This window comes from Terrapene carolina, unplaced genomic scaffold (genome assembly GCF_002925995.2).
Source record: "Terrapene carolina triunguis isolate 2854851 unplaced genomic scaffold, T_m_triunguis-2.0 Scaffold210, whole genome shotgun sequence".
NCBI lineage: Eukaryota > Metazoa > Chordata > Testudines > Emydidae > Terrapene > Terrapene triunguis.
In genome coordinates this window covers 24,420,205-24,442,824 of record NW_020664561.1, presented here as the reverse complement: position 1 = coordinate 24,442,824, position 22,620 = coordinate 24,420,205, and positions in this window count along the sequence as shown.

Genomic DNA, 22,620 nt, shown 5'->3' with positions numbered 1-22,620 from the left:
CAACGAACCCCTGTTGCTTTGCCTCGGGCACCTCTGTGCCAGCAACACCTCTAGTAGGTGTACGAGAGGGAGATGGGTCTCCTTGTGCATGGCAGCATACAAAAAGTAGAAACATGGATAAATTGCTAAAGAGGAGTACAAAAGAATAGCACAAACCCCGAATTGGTGGTGAGTTCTTTCATTAGATTTCACCAACCAAGTATCATGTGTGAACTCCTGCAGCATTATGGCAGCCTTAACATGGAGTCCCAGACAGTTCCTGTCAAGGTTCCTTCCCCACTCTGAACTTTAGGGTATAGAGGTGGGGACCTGCATGAGAAGCTCTAAGCTTAACTACCAGCTTAGATTTGGTTTTGCTGCCACCACTCCCGAGTGCTAACTCCCTTCCCTGGGTAGCCTTGAGAGACTCTTCATCAATTCCCTGGTGAACACCGATCCAAACCCCTTGGATCTTAAAACAAGGAGAAATTAACCATCCCCCCTCCTTTCTCCCACCAACTTCTGGTGGATCCAGATCCAACCCCCTTGGATCTTAAAACAAGGAAAAATCAATCAGGTATTAAGAAAAAGGCTTTTAATTAAAGAAAAGAAAAGAAAAGAAAAGAAAAAGAAAACCCTCTGTGAGAGATTAGCATACCAGCTACTCTCACAGACAACAGATTCCAAACACAGAGGATGTTCCCCTGGGCAAAAACTTACACAAAAAATACCCAAATACCCAATTTGACTATTCCTCTAATTGCACAAGACAGGTTACAAAGAAATAAACATAAACCTATTTATTTCCTTCACTAATACTCACTACTTAATAAGAGGCTGAATTCTGGAGCTTTCCCACTCTGGTCCAAAGTGAAACTCACACAGACAAAGGGAACTTCCCTCCTTCCCTTTGAACCATCTTGTCCTCCCATTGGTTCCTCTGGTCAGGTGTCAGCTAGGCTAGGTGAACTTCTTAACCCTTTACAGGTAAAAGAGGCATTAACCCTTAACTATCTGTTTATGACAGTTCCCTTAAGCACTCCAGTCTACCTTGGCACACAGGCATGCCTGTCTTTGTGATAGATGGTTCCTTACACCAAAAATCACAATATCCTGGTTACTCCCAGTCCCAAAGGACCAGTCACTTATGCCAGATCAATTGTGCATTCTCTCTTACCAAAGACAACACTTGTAGCTAATCCTGTAATCAACTAACTAAAGACATATTAACTAGGAAAAAGCAGTAAGAGTTAGTTACAAGATTAAAGCAGGTAAACATACACACTCAAATGAGTTAGTCTTGGGTTCCACTAGTAATAGAAGCTGCTGTAATATGCAAGCTCAGTATCCTTTAGGGCTAACCCAACCTAAGCAACTTGGGATCCCTTGCTGATGCTTAGAAATATTGTCCTCTCCAAATTCCAAGTAGCATAACAATTCCTCCTTGATGGGAATTTTTATTCCCTTTCTCCATCATTCAAGCCATGATGGGATGAGGGCTTGTGCTCTTACCCTCTTCATGGGTGTGGGGGAAGCAATCAAATGTGTCTACTGATGTTCCATAATGGTTTGTCAGGTGTCTGTAGGCCTTCATTTATTGGAGGAGATGACATCTCTTGTACTAAACTAGTATTTCACACTTGGTAATGCTTCTCCCCTAACTGTGGAGGTTTACAGTCTTAACAAACATTTTTATAGTTAAAGAACAAACACTAACTATTACCTTATAACATGGGATACAGATATTATAAGTAAGATTAATGCATGAAGCGTCCTACAAGCATTTCATAAAGTCTAAACACTAAACAAACTCTTATAACTCTAACATCTATTTTAACAATACTAACACACAGGTGAGAGAGCACTGGTTTCCAGCTATGTATTCAGTGAGGCCTATGGGCATTGGCATGAACTGGCACCTGGTCTGATAGCATCATAGTATCCTGTGAGGTCTTAAAGAACTTTGATAGAGTTTCATGGAAGTATTTTCAAATCAGGATTGTATAGGATCCTTGCAGACTGCACACTGCAAATTCCCACAATTTGCATATCCTTCCTTCAACCAATCATATTATCTGTGTAGCATAAACCCTATTGTGTTCTAGTATGACAGTAGAAATCATATTATTTTTATCAAGTGTTTAATACACAAGATTTGAAAGGCATACTAAATTGCTGGTAAATTTATAAACAATATGGGCCTGTGTCCTCAAGATTATATGGTATTTGCTATTATTTTTATATAAAGAAAGATGTTTTCCATAGCTGAAAATGAAGTGTTCAATTGTTGTGATGCCTGAAGGGATAGCCATCTAAGGCAGTGCATACTTGCTATCAATATTTTTAAAACAAATTGCTAAATTACTACTATAGGCTGGTAGGTACCAGATTCTGATCTCAGTTACACTAGGATAGTGGAGATACCCTAGGGTAGTGGAGAGAGTTACACCAGTGTAAATCTGAAGTAATGGATCAGAATCTGTCCCCTAGATATTTCAACTGTATGTACTTATAACAGCATTATTGATCCAAGTACTTGCTCATGGTCAATTTAAACCAGTTAAGGAACAGGCTGTTCAGATCATTGCAGTTTCAGACAGGAGTTTAGGCTGTTTTTCTTTTAACATGTAAAGTGCCCCCTGGGTATTTTACACTTTATAGACAAAACAAACTGACTCTACTAAGGTACTGCAGGACTCCCCTGGGAGCTGCAGAACTCAGTAGCGTGTGATTCACTTATCCTTACCTTTGATGAATACTTGCACAAAGAACATGTTGTTACTGCATAGTGTGTGGTTGATACCACCAGGGAAGCGATTCCACTGTAAGAGATGAATGCTAGGTCAGCCCTTGTCACTGCAGATGAAAATCTCGTGATTAGTATTCTGTACCTTCCTGCTAATGAACTGTCTAATCATGACGTTTTTGTGCGTCCTGATAATCTTCCAGTGATTGTCAAGGTTACAGAAAGGTTTGACAAAGAGAGAAGTGATATTTTTCAAAACTTTAACATACTCTGTTAAATGTATTGCAAATTTTACTTTTATCGCTGTGCCTTTTAACTGCAGAGTTGGAGGTTCTATTTAAACCACTATAAATAAAGGTCTGTGAGCTATTCCTCTATAATTTGTTTTCAGGGTTAGATATTTCACCCACTGAAACAAAAAGCCACAGGAGATCTGAAAACTAGTATATTAATAATAGGAAGTGAATTAGGAAACTTGTCAGATTTAAAGGATCTTTTCTGTCATCTAAGCAAAATTTCCAAGGGCATTTGAAAGAGATTTGAGTTAATTACATGTGCAGCATGGACTAAACAATGGTAAATCGTTTTAGATGGAGGAGAAAACCTAACAGCCTCTATTAGAGGGTAGTACAACCATAAAAGGAGGGGGAGGAGCAGCCAGAGCCAAGAAGCCAGGAGCTTCTTTGGTTATAGAGATCATTTTGATTTTAAATGTTAACTGTACATATATAATTTCATGTAATACTGTGCTCAATGCAGGTATGGCATGATATGGTAAATAGGACTCTGAAGGGGGTGTGGGGGCTTATCTACATGGGTAAGTTAGTGGAAAAAAATCACACTCTAGCTTGCTCCATACTAATTTTCCCATGTTGACGAGTTCTTGGAAGAGAGATGGTTCTAATGCTGTTGATCTGTTCTCTTAAGAATTGGCCCACACTGAAAATTCTGGAGAACTCTTGGTTTCATAGGCACAGGACTAGAAGTGAAGATGCCAAGATTATTTTCCTGGTCCTGCCACTGACTCAGTGTCACCCTGAGCAAGTCACTTAACCTCTCTGTGCATTGTTTTTTTCTCACAGAGGTGTTGTGAAGCTTCATTTTAGGGGCCTGACATTCAGGAATCGCAGAGCATTCACCCTCTAAAAATCAGACTCCTTTGAAGTGTCCTAGGTTTGCACCCAAAACCACTAATTCCTCTTGAAAATCTTGGCCTTAATGTTAAAATATTAGATAATGTTTTGGATCAAGAGCAGTACATAATAATTGGAGCCCTCTGAGGGATATCAAGTCTCTGTTAAATATTGGTTAAGACAAAATTCTCTTAACGCTGATGCATTTTTCATATGTCACAGTTTGTACCAAACTAAATACTGGAAGATTGTCTGGTTGAATTATTGTTCATGAAGGTAAAATGGAGTATTATGGATTTAGAAGTTGCACTCTCTGATCCAGAATACTTTGCATCCACTTTGTTTACTTGGAGTGAATTTCACTCCAGAGCAGAGGACATGCAGGAGGACTTGTGCACTATGGGCTTAATCCTTGATCCATTCAAGGCAAAGGAAAAACTCCCATTGATTTTAATGATGCAGGGTTATTCTCTAGTATAGAGAGGAGGTGGGTGAGATAATATCTCTTATTAACCAACTTCTGTTGGTGAGAGAGAGAGACAAGCTTTCTAGTTTTCACAGAGCTCATCTTCAGGACCTGAAGGCACTTAGTTTATGGCACTTAGCTTAATCCTACTAATTGCTAAAAACTTTCATTAATCTTGAAACCAAGAGTCACATTTGTGACTCATAGCCAAGTTAGCATGAAAACAAGAATACGACCATTACCATTTATAAATGGCCAAACTTGATTGGAAGTATGGGAATGTGCCCGGATAACAATAAGAATATTGTTGTGGAGAGTTTTCTATTTTGTTTTTTAAAATAAAACTCATCACTGAACACCACACCTCTTATTTTAATAAGTGTACTGTTTATAAAGAAATGTATAGCTTAAAGGTAGCAAAAATCTTATTATTCTCACATTTTGGTGGAAAATATTTGGCATGCACGTAAATTTTAGTGTTAACAGCTAAAATCCTTCGATTCAATTTTTTGGTCAAAGATTTTTAGTCATTTTTGTGCATATAATCAGACTAATGTCAATTTTTTATTCATAATCTGATGCATAAAAATGAGATGAAAGTGATAAACAGGTAAAAAAAAACATGGTAAACATGAAGTATTTCAAAGTCTTTTCTGAATGTTTGAGGGCATAACATAATCCACTGCAGTGTCAAGGATTTTCTTAGCTGTTGAACATTGCACAATTAGCTAGGTGTACATGAGAAGAGGTGGGAAGTATCAAGTATTGACCAAGATACTGAACTTCATTGGCCATTGGTCTGATTTGATATAGCAAATCCTATGTTGTGTACATTATTGAAACATGACGTAATATTTAATAATATTACAACCACAAACTCGAATATCACCACTTAGAACTTTGGGACAATTTATATCTGAATCTGAACTCTGGGACACAGGTTTACTCATTTTTTATTGTGAACCAATCTGTTTACAAAATGTGAAAGAGAAATGTGAAATGTTAAAATGTGAAAGAGAAATGAGAAATGTGAAAGAGAAATCAGTTCAAGGTGCAGTTGTCTTACAGCCAGGATTTGGTGCTAACTGAAAACAACGTTTCAGGATAAACATATTTCCATCTATGGTTAAAAAAATGTATGGACAATGAGAATAGTAAGAAATCAGGAAGAACAATTGATTTGGATTAGACCTACTGAGCCTTCTTAGAACTATCCATAAAAGCAGCACTAAAACAGACTGCAAAACAGAACATTGTTTAAAAACAAGTCATGTATAAATAAAATTAAGACATCATTAGGACACATACAGAGCTTATTAGTGGACCAGTACTTTGACTTGTGTAATTCTAGGACCATAACATCCTAGTCAGGGCTTGTTAACCTCATCACCTTCCATCATGTCAGTCTATACCCTTGAAAAAACATAGTCTTAATTTAATGTAACTAAAACTTTTTAAAAATGGATGTGATTATATGAAACAGTTGCAGGGTGAGGTTTTTTCAACGCTGGTCTTATACATGTTGCCTCCTCAACAAAGCTCCTACAGACAAACCGCAATCCGCCAAATTGCCTGCTCCAATTAGGACTCCTCTCCCTCCCACCATGGTGAGCTATGTGGCCTTTTCTCTGCAGCAGCCTCTTTTTCATCTACATTCACTGTCAAATAGGCTAGTGAGGCGCCAGCACTACCTTGGGCCCCAGTGTATCACATATCCCTTGAGCTGGATGTTTCCCCCCCCATAATGACAGAGCAAACTAATGAGAGATATCAGATGCTGTCACTATGAGGGTGCTGACTCCAAGGGCATGTTGTGGAGTCCTTTTGCCCCTCTTATGTTGAAGAGGAGGCAGAATAATTTAGAACGTAAATCCCTCTTTAGTGAGTATTTGGGGAACAGCAAAGGACCAGGAGGTCCTGCCTCAGCAAAGAGGATTCCAGGGGACCTTGGAGATATCCCTTCATCTTGTTTCTTGTCGTTTTCTACTATCCTGTCCAGGATGGGTCATTTTACATTATGTTTGTCTGCTACATGGCCTATAGCTCAGATAAAAAGAAAGGCTACCTTTGCTCATTCTTAATTTCAGAGATCACATTTCAGCTTGAACAAGGACACCCGGGACCTGGACGTTCCCTTCTTGCCCTGGCTATTCATCCTGCCATCCTCCACATGAGAAAGAGGAGATCTCCACCAATGAGAAGATAAATTCTGTTAAGGTAAGGTTGATCAGAAAATGGGTGATAATACTCTGGATGAGCAGATGTCCATGACCCAGAGGAAGGAGATGTCATCCCCAGAGTAAGAAGACAATTCAGCAAACACTAATAAACACCCTAAGGTATTTGCCATGCCTATGGTGATCCAGAAAATTCTGGAAATGGAATGGAGACTACTTACCCACTTTGAAAGAAATAGAAGGTGAAATCCTGGCCTCACTGAAGTCAATGGTGCCAGGATTTCATCCAAAGACACTGTGAGCACACAGCTTTGTGCATATAGTCATGTCTATGCATATATTCTGTGCTATTTGTGAATACAAATAATTGAATTTACATGCACATAACCAATTTGGGTACCCAACTTTAGTATAAACAGGGAAGAAATTGAGCAAAAATATTTTGGTGCATATTCTATTCCTGGTGTGCACAAGTGAGTGTTCATAAAAATTGGGAATGGACATGAGTCAAGTTGAGGTTCCTTTGAAAATATGGCCTTTGAAGCCTATCCTTGAAATTGATGTAAATAAATTTTCATTAGTATCAGTGGGAATTATACATGGTTATAACCAAAGGTAGCGATAGCTGGAGTGCTAATATAGACAGGACTAAAGGCAGCTACTTGTCTTATAAACACCTTCTCATCTAACCCTTCTCAAATCAGTTCTACAGAGTACTGAGGTTAAAAATGCCAGCAGTGGGCAACACTTGAGTACACTGGGCATACCCACTGTTACTGCCATTGGTGAAGCTGCACTAGAGTTAGCAATGGTGGGAAATGTTTCAGAAAGAAGCTCACTGTACAAAGAGGATGGATTAGAAATAACTTGCATAAAGGACAATTTAGCCTTTTATATAGGAGTTTTACAGGTGCTTCTTAAATTTCCTCTAACAAAAAGTAAATTCAATTTAAAAACTAAGGGCCTGCTTCACCCCTGCATTATTCCAATTTTATGTCGTCAATGAAGTTACACAGTCATACAATGGAATAAGACAATGGTGACTCAGACCCTTAGTTTTGCAAGTGTTTAAGGAGTAATATTTAAAGTAGTGCAGAGGATTTCAGTTATACTGACCCACATACTACTCTGAGGGTACGTCTACAGTACAAAATTAATTTGAAATTATTCTATTTGAATTTTCGGAAGCGATTTTATACATTCGGTGTTGTGTCCCCACTAAAGCGCGTGAATTCAGCGGAGTGCGTCCACAGTACCGAAGCTAGCATAGAATGTCAGAGTGGTGCACTGTGGGTAGCTATCCCACAGTTCCTGCAGTCTCTGCCGCCCATTGGAATTCTGGGTTAAGCTCCCAGTGCATGATGGGGCAAAAACATTCTCGCAGGTGTTTCTGGGTGTGTGTCATCACTCGCGCCTCCCTCCGTGAAAGCTACGGCAGACGCCATACTGCCAGCAGACGGTACTATGAATCCACCTTGCATGTCCTCTCGTCTTTCTATCTACTCTTTTATCTAACCATTTCCCGCCTTTTTTCGGCCATCGTGAACTGAGACGCACAGCTTCCGCCGCAAACTCTGCTTTCCCACTCTTGCAGCGCTAGCGAGCTTCCCGCCTCCGTGAAAGCTACAGAAGACAACCATTTCCAGCCTTTTATTGGCCATCTTGAACCGAACAGCTCTCCTACATTTCACGCTCTTTTTCCAGGATTACCTGTGCAGGCGCCATAGCGCGGCAAGCATGGAGCCTGCTCAGATTTCCGCTGCAGTTTTGACCATTGTAAATACCTCAAACATTATCCAGCAGTATGTGCAGTACCTGCAAAACCAGGCGAGGAAGCGACGACAGCGCAATTACAGTCCTGATAAGGACATGGACACAGATGTTCCTAGAAGAACAGCATGTGGCGATTGGGAGATCATGTTGGCGTTGGGCCAGGTTCATGCCATGGAACGCCGATTCTGGGCCTGGGAAACAAGCACCAACTGGTGGGACCACATAGTGTTGCAGGTCTGGGATGATTCCCAGTGGCTGCGAAACTTTCGTATGCGTAGGGCCACTTTCATGGAACTTCGTGACTTGCTGTCCCCTGCCCTGAAGCACAAAGACACCAGAATGAGAGCAGCCCTCACAGTTGAGAAGATAGTGGCCATAGCACTGTGGAAGCTTGCAACGCCTGACAGCTACCGGTCAGTCGGGAATCAGTTTGGAGTGGGCAAATCTACTGTGGGGGCTGCTGTGCTCCAAGTAGCCAACACAATCATTGACCAGCTGCTATCAAGGGTAGTGACTTTGGGAAATGTGCAGACCATTGTGGATGGCTTTAATGCGCTGGGGTTCCCTAACTGTGGCGGGGCGATAGACGGAATGCATATCCCTATCTTGGCCCCGGCACACTGGGGCAGCCAGTATGTAAACCGCAAGGGGTACTTTTCCATGGTGCAGCAAGCACTGGTGGATCACAAGGGACGTTTCACCGACATCAACATGGGATGGCCGGGAAAGGTGCATGACGCTCGCATCTTCAGGAACTCTGGTCTGTTTGAACAGCTGCAGGAAGGGACTTACTTCCCAGACCAGAAAATTACTGTTGGGGATGTTGAAATGCCTATAGTTATCCTCGGGGACCCAGCCTACCCCGTAATGCCATGGCTCATGAAGCCGTACACAGGCACCTTGGACAGTAGTAAGGAGCAGTTCAACTATAGGCTGGGCAAGTGCAGAATGGTGGTAGAATGTGTTTTGGACGTTTGAAAGTGCGCTGGCACAGTTTACTGACTCGGTTAGATCTCAGCACAACCAATATTCCAATTGTAATTGCTGCTTGTTGTGTGCTCCACAATATCTGTGAGAGTAAGGGGGAGACGTTTATGGCGGGGTGGGAGATTAAGGCAACTCGCCTGGTGGCCAGTTTCGCACAGCCAGACAACAGGGCAATTAGAAGAGCGCAGCAGGGCGCGCTGCACATCAGAGAAGCTTTGAAAGCCAGTTTCATGACTGGCCAGGGTACGGTGTGACAGTTGTGTTTGTTTCTCTTGAAGTTACCCGCTCCCTATATATATGAAAGGAAATAAAGTCAAAATTGTCTAAAAACCGTTCTTTATTATTTGTTGCACAACACATTGAGAGAAATCAGAAGGTAGACCGGAGGGAGAGGGGGTATTGGGTTGGGGGTGGAGGAGGAGGGAAGGACAAATCCAGAAACCAAATAAAAAGTTCGCATATGCCAGCTTTCTAATGCTTGGGCGATCCTCTGGGGTTGAGTGTGTGGGTCCCCGTAGCCTCTCCCCTCGTGTTCTTGGGCATCTGGGTGAGGAGGCTATGGAACTTGGGGAGGAAGGAGGGTGGTTATAAAGGGGCTGCAGCGGCAGTTTGTGGTCTTGCTGCCTTTCCCGCATTAGATCCACCATACAGCGCAGCATGTCAGTTTGCTCCCCCATGAGCTTGACCATAACGTCCTGCCTGCTCTCATCTCGCGCATCCCTCCTCTCTTCGTGTTCCTGTAATGCTTTACGGGACTCCGCAATTGTTTGCCTCCACGCATTCAGCTGGGCCCTATCAGTGCGGGAGGACTGCATGAGCTCGGCGAACATGTCGTCCTGAGTTCGTTTTTTCCACCTTCTAATCTGGACCAGCCTCTGGGATGGAAACATTTGCACCTGCAGGAGGAGAAAAAGGGAGGGTAATATTTTAAAAGATACATTTCAGAGAACAAAGGGGACACTCTTTCTCAGTGAAACAGGCAATTCATAGTACACAGCACATGTTCTTTCTGTACAAGTTAGCATTTTGCCTCTTGTACTGAAGTGCCTGCCACTTTGGTGTGAGTAAGCCATCACACACGGCCGGGCAACAGAATTCAGCTTGCAGGCATGGTAAGCCCTAGGGGCACGCGGGGTTCTGCTAGTTCCGCATTCATTTCAATGCTTTCAAACTGCTGGGCCCCCTTTCCCATAGCAAGCAATGCCTGGTGGGTTTGCCATATAAAAGGAGGGCCTGCGGGCTCTCTGGGATGATCGCTTCACACAACACACACACCCCACACCCACCGCGTGGCTCTGATGAGGCTCTGAGCAGGGATGAGCCCTTTAAACTAAACGCGAACAGTCCAGCGCGGCTAGGTTTCCCCCCAGCCTCCCACCGCATGGCTCCGATCAGGCTCTCAGTCACCAGAAGTACCTTCTCCAGGATCATGGTCTGGGAGCCTGCCTTGGGAGTGGGGGGAGGCTACTGGCTCCAGCATTAAGAATAGTTCCTGGCTAGGGGGGAAAACGGATTCCCCACTTGCCGCCTGTGCACTGTCCTCCTCCTCCTCCTCCTCCTCTTCATCCTCCAATGACTCATCATCCTCGCTCCGTGCAACTCCCCCCTTGCAGGTGTTCATGGACAGTGGTGGGGTAGTGGTGGCGTCACCCCCCATAATTGCATGCAGCTCACTCTAGAAGCGGCATGTATGGGGCTGTGACCCAGATCGCCCGTTCGCCTCCCTGACTTTTTGGTACGCTTGCCTGAGCTCCTTGATTTTTGTACGACACTGCTCTGTGCCCCTGGATTAGCCTCTTTCCATCATGGCCCTGGACACTTTAGCGCACTTGCGTTCCTTTTTTTGGAATGTAGTTCTGCCATAACAGATTCGTCTCCCCAACATGCGATGAGATCCAGTACCTCACGTTCGGACCATGCTGGAGCTCGTCTGCGTGATCTCTTGTGATGGTGGACTCTGCATGGTCGCCTGTGATGGTGGACTGTGCTGATGGTCACCTGTGCTGGTGGTGACCAAACAGGAAATGAAATTCAAAAGTTCCCAGGGCTTTTCCTGCTCACCTGGCTAGTGCATCGGAGTTGAGAGTGTTGTCCAGAGCAGTCACAATAACGTCGAATTGCGTCCACAATACCTTTAACTCGGGATTGCGATCTCGATTTAAGCTCTACTCCACTTGCCGAGGTGGAGTACAGAAATCAGATTAAAGAGCCCTTTAAATTGAAAAAAACGGTTTGGTGGTGTGGATGGATTCCACTACACTACAAGAAGGATGTGGAAAAATTGGAAAGAGTCCAGCGGATGGCAACAAAAATGATTAGGGGTCTGGAGTGCATGACTTATGAGGAGAGGCTGAGGGAACTGGGATTGTTTAGTCTCCAGAAGAGAAGAATGAGGGGGGATTTGATAGCAGCCTACAACTACCTGAAGGGGGGTTCCAAAGAGGATGGAACTCGGCTGTTCTCAATGGTGGCAGATGATAGAACAAGCAGCAATGGTCTCAAGTTGCAGTGGGGGAGGTCTAGGTTGGATATTAGGAAACACAATTTCACTAGGAGGGTGGTGAAGCACTGGAATGCGTTACCTAGGGAGGTGGTGGAGTCTCCTTCCTTGGAGGTTTTTAAGGCCCGGCTTGACAAAGCCCTGGCTGGGATGATTTAGTTGGGAATTGGTCCTGCTTTGAGCACGGGGTTGGACTAGATGACTTCCTGAGGTCCCTTCCAACCCTGATATTCTATGATTCTATGATTCTATTTTTAATGGAGAAGCACAAACCTCTTAAGATGCTGCAGTATTGATATGGGGAAGTATTTACTACATAGACACAGTCAGCGGCAGATTAGCCACTGGGCCAATGGGGCCGTGCCCAGGGGCCCTGGCCAATTGGGGACCCCTTGGAAAAATGGGTGCCCCTGCGCCCTGACCTGCTCTGCCCAGTGCTCCTGCCAGGGAGCGGGGTTGGAGCGCAGGGGCATGCCCCGCTCCCCAGCAGGAGTGCCAGATGGGTGAAGCGGGGCAAGGAAGCCCCCACGCCCCGACTCCATTTCCCCAGCCGGAGTACCAGGGGCAGGGCTGACTGCAGACAGAAGGGGTGGGGATAGGCCCCCGCTTGCTCTGACCCAGAAACCCACAACCCCCTAATCCGCCTCAACACAGTATAAGAACTACTTCTAGTAGTGTTTTTCACTATACCATGAATGACTGACAAAACCATAAAACCATGTTTTTCTGCTGTTAATATGAATTTTTAAAGCGCTCTTCTGCACCTAATTCAGATTTTCCAGCATAAACTCCTATGCTGGCAATTTATACATGTGGAACTACTAATTAGTCAGGAATAACACTGAATTTCCTGGCTATTCTGAGTTAAATCAAACCCTTTTCTTTAATACTGTGCATTTATGTATTGCATAATAACCTAATTATGGCTTTTCCTAACAGAAAACAAGTATGTACTGCTTTATATATTCAACAGTAGTTTAAAGTGTAATTGATCTTCATGTAATATGGATTTTCAGTTGAACCCTCCACACTGATTAATTACACCTAATTGTGTTTTCATAGTTACGTTTTGTAATCACCACTTTAAAATATATAATTAAGGAATCTGCTAATGAGTGTCACATAAGAGAAAGGATGGTTCTATAAATGTCTGCTTCTAGTGTAGTCATGCTCCAGAAATGGATATGCTGCTCATGCTTTCATTTTGTAGTAGGTTATTTTTTTCCTGCAGGTAATAAGATATACAGTATAAGCTTCATAAATGTATCCTCTCATACTGCATGTAACTGGACTGATTGAATTCATCAAAGAATACACAAACTGGGCTCAGATAAATGCACAACGTCTGATAAAAATGCTCTGATGATCCTAAAGGCATCCTACAGTTTCAACGAAAAAGTTCCTTTAGGAAAAATGTTATGGATAACACAATAATATCTATTCTATTTATCATTTAAAATTGATACTATATACATATTTAACAAATCCTGATTAAAGATGGCACAGAATAGAATTTCCATTTCCATTTCCACTGAGAAACACTATGCCTTTCAAACCCAGAGATGAATGTTGATTGCCTGACAACTGTAACCATGTGAAGTTTCATCACAATGGACAGGAAAAGGGAAGAGCTCTAGAAAGCCTTGATAAAAGCCTAGTTGATGATATTTTATTCTTCCTAATTCTTCTAACAGTCGTTAGCATTACATATGGAATATTATGAGATGACAAGGTGGTTTAGAAGCTATTGGTAGCATGTCAGGTTAATATGTTAATCTTTTGATCAAATAGCATTTCTGGCCTTTTAATTTTTTGAACAATATCAAGAAACTACCATGCTTGATATTTTATTCCTAAGCATTAATATTTTCATGTAATGGTTCTTTGAGGCAATTTTTTGTCTCAACAAATTAAAAGTATTGAGTGCGCTGAGTACATAAGTGTGTATATATCTTACCATACAGCCCAGTTTCTAATTTTTATTATGCAACATCAGTATTAGAACATGAGTAGAGCTGGCTGAAATTTTTCAGTTGAGAAGTTTATTTTCCAAATGCAGTTTTGGGTCAACCCAAAGCTATTTGGAAATTTGCTGAATAGTTTTGGTAGCAAATATATATATATAGCTTTGGGCTAGATTCACCAGGGGACTGGGACCTCATTCATAATACCAGTGGAGGCGAAGGAGAAGTTAGTATCTTCCTTTGTATAGCCCAAGAGGTTAGGGTATTTCCCTGAGCTGTGGAAGACCCACATTCAAATCCCCACTCTAGAGGGATTTTAAGACCTTTTAATCCAGGGCAGCAAACTGAAAAATTGATTATTTGCAGAGCTCTACATGAGAGGCCAAATTATGTGTTTATTAACTTTCGGTGCAATCCCTTTAACTAAGGTGTAAGTAAGGTGCAGAATTTGGCATACTTTTCTGGTTGCAAATCAGGGCGTACTTCCATGTGCAACTGAGAGAAGGATGGAAGGTCTATTAGCCCAAAGGGTACAAAAATTGTACCATTTGCAAATTCATTATACAATAGTTTTGTACTGGGAGCATTCCTCAAATGAACACCTATCTAAGACATTTTCCTAAAGTGTCTGTTACATCACCAAGGAACAGATACTTTTAAGTCGGGTATAATAACATAGTAAGTGCTTAGCTGAATAGTGATGGACCTAAGCACAAACATTGCGTCGCTGCTTTAGTATTGCTGAATCAGGAGTTATATAATACCCCTAGACCTCAATTCCAATTATTACATCCATCACTAAGCAGTTATATTTATTCTTAATTTTAAAACCAATGTACAAGTTGGAGCTTTATGTATCTTTACACGGGTATTTGATTCAAGGCCTAAAATCTTAACTATCAACCCAGAGCCTCAGTCTGAGGCTATATAACACAACAGAACTATCTTTAGTACTTTATCTCTAAAAACCTTAACAGCTGGAGTTACCTTCTGGTTTCAGTTTGGTAGGGCTAAATGTATGGTTTATTTTCATGCTTGCTACACCTGTTTCAGAATACTACTACTTCTCTTGAGGAGAAAAGCTAAATGTGTATGTAAGGAGGAGCGGGGAAGGGTAGGAAGACTTTCACATTTATCTTACGGTCCAATTGGCACTACCAAGGGTGATTGCAGTGAAACTCCAATTGCCTAAATCTAAGAGGAAGAGGGCTGGCATACTAGTGATATAATTGGACCTGTCAGCCAGGGATAATTGGTTTCTGGTTGACTGAACAAAGTGACAATGGCATCACCTCTCTGTTACCCTTTATTACGGGAATACTTGTTGTATTATAATAGGGTCTCAATGAATAATTCACTGCTGCAAGATGATTTGCGGGTCTCTTGGTGTGCAGTGCAGTGGGGTGCCCAGCTATGCTGGGGCTTCTGGAGAGCCAAAGATTGTTTCTGTGCAGGGAGGTATGGTTTTGTTTCCATAATTGGAAAATGACCTTTTTGATACTAGGAGTATTTTCTCATAAGGGGCTAACATCTTGATTGTGCTTGCGCCTCCCCGATTCTGCTCTGCACATCCCCAGTGCAAGTTAAAGCTGCAGGGGGCAGCTTCAACATATAGAGCAGATGAAACCTCACTAAGGGACATTAGACTCGCTTTGCCATGTACACACTCTTCTCTCCAACGCGCCCCCTGACTCATCTTCCCACCCCTAACTTGCCTCCTCCCCCCACATTACGCTGGGGGCAGCATAGCTCTAGTTGCGGAGGTGGTAGCAGAAGGTGGTGGAGCAGGCACAGGAAGTGGCATAGCCAACTCTAGCCAGAGATTTCCCCCAACACAGGTGGAGTTCTCTAGGAAGTTTGTCCACCCGCTCTGTTTGTAGCACAACAAAAACTCAATGGATACAAGAATCCAGTTCAAGGATTTTGATCTCCTCAGTTTTCATTACTCACTTTTCACCTTTTCATGGTACTTCATGTAGATCTTTGAAAAGAAATGAATAATTATGGAGCTTCAGAACAGTATAACGTGATATTGAACAGGAAATGAGACTCAGAAGGTCATGCAACCAAGCACAAGATTGCCACTGTTGGAATTTCCATTGAAATCCAGGGGAGTTTTGAGTATGCACTGATGAGAGGATTACCCTCGAATAAGCATTCCACACAGTGTTAATATAGTAATTCAACTTCAGGGTTTAATACAACACCAGCAGAGTGTCAAGGCTATTAAATTAGAGATTAACTTTGACCTTGTCTAGTGATTGAAACTTATCTATAAATGTATGTTCGAGACACAAACTGATAAGATAGAGGTGAGTCTAGTTCTAGTGTGGTTTGTTTTTTCTGTAGGGGATTTTACATTTTATATTCCACTTTCTGCTTCTCTTTATGGTCATTTCTGGTGCCATAGCTCTGAACTATTTCAACAGAAGAATTACCTTGAGAAAACTCTCAGACACCAAGTGAAAGCTCCATCTAGGCGGGGAAGGATGCTGCTCACCTAGCTCACTGTTTCCCGGGTTCCTGGAATAGAAGTGGGTTTTTCTGAATTTAAATCAGCTGCTAGACAAAGTACAGAAGATTTGTATAAAAAGAAGTCTGATACTTTCCAAGAGACTTTGTCAGGCTTTGATAAAGAGGAGTAATAATTTATAGGAAAATTGTAGAAATCTGAACCACTGATCTTAAAACTATGGGCTAGTTTCACTTAGGGTCCACAATGGCACAGGGTCCCAGAAGGAGAAAGTGTGCTTTCAGGGAGTCTGCAGTAGGGCAAGGCACATGCAACCTCCTTTCTGCTTGGAGGACTCCCTAACTGGCCAGCACAGCTCCAGGAGAGGACAGCTCTGGTTAAGGTTGTGCTTATTCAGCAAACACCCACGGCAGCCTCTGCCAGCTCCCTGAAGATATTAAAGCTACTCTCTCCAGAAGAAATCCTGAAGCAGCACAAGCAGCAGTACTACTGCTAGTGGTCCCTTGCATTGATCGCTTTGTGGGGTAATAGGCCAGCTTGGCACAGTGAGAGAATCTGACCCTCATCTCTGCACATTGCTGCTTCTGGTGGTATAAAAGAGGAGAGGCTTGGTCAATAGGGCATGCATGCCGGGAAATAACATTAGTATTACAAATCTCCAACTGATTAGTGTCCCACTGAGAATTGAATTGGGAGACCTAGGCTGTCTTTTCATGGCCTAGTTGAAATTGCATCTTGGTAGCATTTTCCCCAATAGGTTTAATTCAGCACAGTTTGCTAGAAAATTTGTTTAAGCCTCCAGCCAATATTTTGATTCTCTTTCTTCATGGCCTAGTTTAAAAGTTTTGTGTGAATGTGGCTACTAGAAATAAAATACAAAAAATCTTAGAAAAGAGGACAACCTAAGTTTCAGGCCTTTTTTCCTCAGACACTCATTCCTCACTGCTGAAATGAAAGAATCATAAAACAAATGTATGAATGAAAATATGGGTCATGTTTCAGAGACGTTAGGCTAAGGGTGACCATTAGAAGTTGCATATACTGTATATCTTCAAGACTTGTAGGGATGAGAATTCTTACATTGGATAAGACAGAAACTATGGGTAAGGTGAAGACTATTTGTCAGATTTTCTAGCATTGCAGATGCATTGTGTTTTTATAGACCTATTTGGTCTATGGTTGAAATTCCATAGGATTACTCATTTTACTGAAGTGCTGTATTTGTAAGCTATGTAATGTATCACAGGGCTCACAGCTACAGTGCAGTGGACTGAAGTTAAAGCTGAGGCAGGTAATTGGATAGCTGGTGAACATAGGTAAGGCCAGCGGGTGTGTACAAAGTTCTTTGTGGCTGATAGACAAATGCAAATACTGAGCTCGATAATGCAAAATAAAAACAAGTTGAACTTTACCTAACTGTGTTGCAGTCTCTTTTTAGTTTGACCTAAATAGCAGCATTTCTTGTATTGTTACTTTGCCTGAAGTCTTCAGGTTTGTACTGAGAGCTATTTTAGGTTCAATTCCTCCTTCCACTATACTTCGTATCAATGCTTATCTGGCATTAATCTTATTCCTCTATTTTATTATTTTAGGATATATTTTACTATTCAGTCTCATGAAGAGATGTTACCAGTCTGGGTGTCAAAAAGGATTACTATTTTTTGTCAAAAAATAACTGACTATTTCTTAGTATGGCTCTAGATTCTGTACCAGAAGGCTTGGAGACCTGTCCCATGTACTTGCAGCTTGGCAGTGGCAGATTATTCTCCTTTCCTAATGATGATAGTAGTAATAGTAATATGGCTGTAATGTTTATATATTATTGTGCTGTATATAGGCTTGGTCAAACAATTTCTGTTTAAATGGTTTTTCAATAGAATATTGAAATTTTTACTAAACGGATTTTTTTTGTGAAAACTGGTTCCATGGAAAATTTCAACATTTCATTGAAAAACCAAAAATTTTGATATGAAAATGCCAGTATGGTGTGTCATGGAAGTTGTAGTTCAGGTTCCACATGGCCTCATCTGGCTCTGTTGGCTGGGCTCCCTACCCAGACTATATTTCCCATGATGCACTGGAGCCATGGTACTCCTATTATGGCTCAGCAAGAGGGCAGACTGATGCATCATGGAAAATGTGTTGAAGGGAAAGTGTGTGTGTGTGTGTGTACATTATATATATATATATATATACATATATAAGTTAAAGAAAAGTTTATACCATTAAAGAAGGATTATATATGAGCAGGAGGTGGTAAAAAATTGAAATTTCGCAGGGACAGTCTCTCGATTGCAGATGTAACTTTCAAAAATCCAATAAATATCTGCTTAACTTGACTGAATTACAGTAGTTTAAAAACAGATTTTTGCATGTATATTAGTTTTTATTATACATGATGGACTTTGTAATATGCATAGGTGTGTGAATAGTTAAGATTTTTGGCACACTTGCGTTGGCTATCCATGTAGAATTTTTGGCCAGTACTGTCTCCTCTTCTCCCATAAGTGGAGTTCCAACCTCATTACACAAGAGAATCAAGCTGCTGAAGCACAATTTCAGCCACTTTGGCCCGCTGCCAGCATAGCTGACTGAATTGGTGACTGAGAGTTTGGCTTTAGATTTACATATATACCTTCCTCTTTTTTGTAGACCCAATTTTTCAAAAATTCAGGTGCTTCGTTATTTGCATTCTTGACAGATGTCGACAAACTTAGTTATGAAGTGAGTCCTTTTTCATGAATGATGCATTACTTTAATATTCTGCAAATATACAAAGATTTGTTGAAATTTCCTTCCTGTGGTGATTTTTGCAAATGTAACTCAACATTGAGATTTTTATGGAAATACTAATATAACATAGTATTATGCTGCTGCTGCTGCTTCTACTTGAAACCCCTGGTAAAACAATAACATCTTTCTGTGGACACCTAGCTTGCTGATCGCAGAGCAACTCGTTTCCAGCACTCATACTATCAGACAAGCTCACAGGCAAACCAGGAAGAGGAAGAAGAGATCTAGTTTGGAAACATTGCCAATAGACTGGTATCCAAAGGACAGTGGAAGTTTACAACTGGTCGTGATTTTGAAAGGTGATGGTCAACAACCTCCGCATCAAAGATGTCACTTGAAGAAGAAGAATAAAATAGTATTATGCTTCTACAAACAATGTAATACTTAGGGTTAAACAACCCACTAAATCAGGGGTAGGCAACCTTCGGCATGAGGCCCATCATGCTAATCTGCTGGCAGGCTGTAAGACATTTTGTTTACGTTGACCATCCGCAGGCACGGCCCCCCGCAGCTCCCAGTGCCCGCAGTTTTCCATTCCCGGCCAATGGGAGCTGCAGGAAGCGGCAGCCAGCACGTCCCTGCGGCCCATGGCTTCCCGCAGCTCCCATTGGCCAGGAACGGCAAACTGCGGTCACTGGGAGCTGCGGGGGTGCTGTTCCTGAGGACAGTCAACGTAAACAAAATGTCTCGCGGCCCGCCAGCGGATTACCCTGATGGGCCATGTGCCGAAGGTTGCCGACCCCCGCACTAAATATTCTGAAAGTGCAAGTGAAATCTGGACAATAGTAATTAGATGTAAAAAAAAAAAAAAAGTAACCTCACATTTTCCACTTTTTACACATCTTCATTAGTTCATACTAATGAACTAATAGTAGGACAAATAATACTGTGTATACTACAATACAAATATTCATATATATGTATATTATATTTGTATTAATAAGTAAATTCAGCCCTTCCATTTGATCTAGGTGACAGATGTTCTGGTAAAATTGGCAATAAAAGTCATTATGAATAACTGCATGAAGACTAGCAAAATAAAAATTAATACATTGTTAAAATTTGTCTGTACCACTTTTAACTATGAAAGAATTACTACTGAAATAAACATAATTATCTTGGAGTTCAAGGACATCTAGTTTCCAAAGGAGAATTATCTCAATCATGATGAATCACGTAGCATTCTATAATTTTTATTCTTCATGAAAGATAAAACTGACAGTAAGTCTCGCCAAGAGGAAGACAGTCCTGTCTGCTAAATTTTATACTGTAAGCAACTCGGGGCAAGAACCATGGTTTTGTCTCTGGTTTTCACAGCTATTAGTGTTCAACTAACAAATAATATTAGCAGTAATAATGAAGAAAAGGAGGAGATAAGCAGGCGTTTTAATTCATCTGTTTGTGGGGGAGGGGAGAAAATCATTGCTTTGGGCCAAAATCCATCCCGAGATGCAACTCCTATTGCTATCAATGAAAGATGTGTCTATTTTGAGGGGATAATTTCGACATTAGTATTGAGTTCTGCCCAGAATGCATATTACTTCTGTTTGGACTGTTTTTTTTTCAGTTAAATACATCTCAATGAGAATAGTAGCTGCCTGAGAAAATCCAAACCAATAAAAAGATTTTTCTGAAACTGCAATCATAATGTTAAAGACCTCCAGTAGCTATCCGGCTTGTTCAATAGAGAATAAAAAACACCAGTAGGGCTGAGGGAGGGAGATAATACTAAGTATTGCTCCTTAAATGAAATCAAAGGGACACATACACGGTCCCAACTGAAGTCTGGCGGAACATAAATACTCAGCAGAATACTCCAAGTTTAAGCATGCTGAGTTTCCCTTTACCCACATAAGGGACTGGCTTGTGAAATTATGGTCTCTAGAGGAGGTAGTAGTTGTAATCTGCAAGCCCCATGGATCCCACCAGAGAAGAAGAGAAACGTGATGGTGCCAGGCCACTTCTACAAAGGGATTTCCTAGTACTTTCTCCCTGCTGGCAGCCTGTACTGCCTGGGGGTTACCCACATCCAATCTTATTACTTTTAAATTGAGCAAATTTGATATGGAAGAGTGAGACCTAATAAACATGAAATCCACTACATGTTGTGATAAGCATGTATAGGACTCTTCGATCACCTCATCCAATGCACTAACTGCCCCAATAAAAACAATGTGGGTGAAACCAGACAAGCACTATGCTCTCGAATGAACTCCCGTAGGAAAATGATAAAAGACAAAAACACCCTATCATGTGTGGGTGAACACTTTTCACAAAGCGATCACTCTATACCTGACCTATCAGTCGTCCTCCCCAAAGGAAACCTGCACAACACTTTCAAAAAACAAGCCTGGGAGCTTAAATTCATAACTTTACTAGACACTAAAAATCATGGACTGAACAGAGACACTAGATTTATAGCTTATTACAACAATCTGTTACCCACTAATCCCCCTTTTTATCCTATCACTGCAGGGGTGTTAAGGGACTTCACTTTCAATGGTCCCTTAAAATATGTGCTAACTACTTATGCTAAACTATCTGTTCAAACTTATATTTAGCTGTGCCAATCTAAGGTGTGTCTACACTTACAGTTTATGTCAGCATAATTTATGTTGCTCAAGGGTGTGAATAAACTACCTCCCTGAGCGACATAAGTTACACGACATAAGCACCGGTGTGGACAGCGCTATGTCAGTGGAAGAGCTTCTCCCGCTGACATAGCTTCTGTTGCTCGCGGAGGTGATTTTATTATGCCGATGGCACCAGACGTGCTGCAGTGGCACAGCTGCATTGGGGCAGTTGTGCTGCTGCAGCGCTGTATGTGTGGACATGCCCTTAGTAGCTTTCCCAGACCTGAAGAGAACTCTGTATGACTTGAAAGCTTGTATCTCTCACCAACAGAAGTTGGTCCAATAAAAGATATTACCTCACCCACCTTGTCTCTCCAATATCTTGGGACTGACACGGCTACATCAACATGGCATACAAAGAAAATTAGATTTTTACCTTTTGCACAAGCAAAACCACAATGACTACTGATTGCTGGATTGTTATTTAATGATGCCATTATTACATTTTTAGACCAACAATAAAAATGGAAGGAAAGAGTTGAGACATATTTCAAGTATTATTTGAAAATTTAGCCCTGAATTTTAAAAATATAATCTTATTTCATGCAATATTAATCAAATGCAAAACTAAAATAGAACCAAATATAAAAGAGCAGGAGAATTCAATCATTATAAATAGATGGGTTTAAAATATGAAAGTACAAATAGACAATAAAAATAGCATAATGGTTAATGAGAGGATAATGTTTTCACCCCTCAGTTCGTAGAGAGCCGAGATGAATACAATGCATTAGCCTACCTTTTTTCAGTAATAATTGCTGAAAAACACCTATTGCTAACTATGAGCAACAGAAGTCACTAAAGATATCATTTACAAATCACATCCATAATTACAGAGCAAGGATCCTGTGGAATAAAGCCCAAATGTCCATTCGTGTAACAGTACGTATTTATTTGCAGCTTTCATTAGTATTCTAGATCATATTGTCACCAAGAACTAGTTCTTTGTGGAATGGTGAAATGACAATTAACAGAACTATAGAAGCCCCTTGATAT